This window comes from Corvus brachyrhynchos, unplaced genomic scaffold (genome assembly GCF_000691975.1).
Source record: "Corvus brachyrhynchos isolate BGI_N302 unplaced genomic scaffold, ASM69197v1 scaffold32, whole genome shotgun sequence".
Classification (NCBI taxonomy): Eukaryota; Metazoa; Chordata; class Aves; order Passeriformes; family Corvidae; genus Corvus; species Corvus brachyrhynchos.
Genome location: NW_008237919.1, coordinates 6484311 through 6484663, shown reverse-complemented (window position 1 = coordinate 6484663; position 353 = coordinate 6484311). Strand labels below are relative to the sequence as shown.

At 62.9% G+C, this 353-nt stretch overlaps 1 long non-coding RNA gene across 1 annotated transcript in view; it reads left to right on the top strand.

The window, feature by feature from the left end:
• The first annotated feature begins 8 nt into the window (after positions 1-8).
• Positions 9-353, top strand: part of LOC108446475 — a 50455-nt gene continuing 50110 nt past the window's right edge. Inside the window, exon 1 of the long non-coding RNA XR_001861653.1 lies at positions 9-158. This is a non-coding gene — a long non-coding RNA (uncharacterized LOC108446475). The remainder of the gene's footprint in view (positions 159-353) is intronic.

The window sequence follows — 353 nt, the reverse complement described above, 5'->3', positions numbered from 1 at the left end:
CCCTCCCGCACACACACACACTGTACAGCTACGGCGGCGGCGGCGGTGGCGGCGGCAGCGGGATTCACTTCTCTTCTCGCTCAGACAAAAAGATCTGAGGCCGCCGTGCTTCTGCCTGGACGAGAGCGCGACACAGCGGGCCCCGGAGGCCGGTTCAGGTACTGCAGGAGGCAGCTCCAAAGGCAAAAGCCAGCACAGCCCCAGCAAGCAGTTCCTGGCGGGGAACAATAGGCTCCTCTCGCCGCTAAGGGCTCATCTGCAATGTGCCGCAAACTTCACACAAAGCCGGGCGGAAAGAGGCGAGGGAGAGGGAGAAGAGGGAGGAAAAAAACGGCTACTACCGGTTCCGGGGC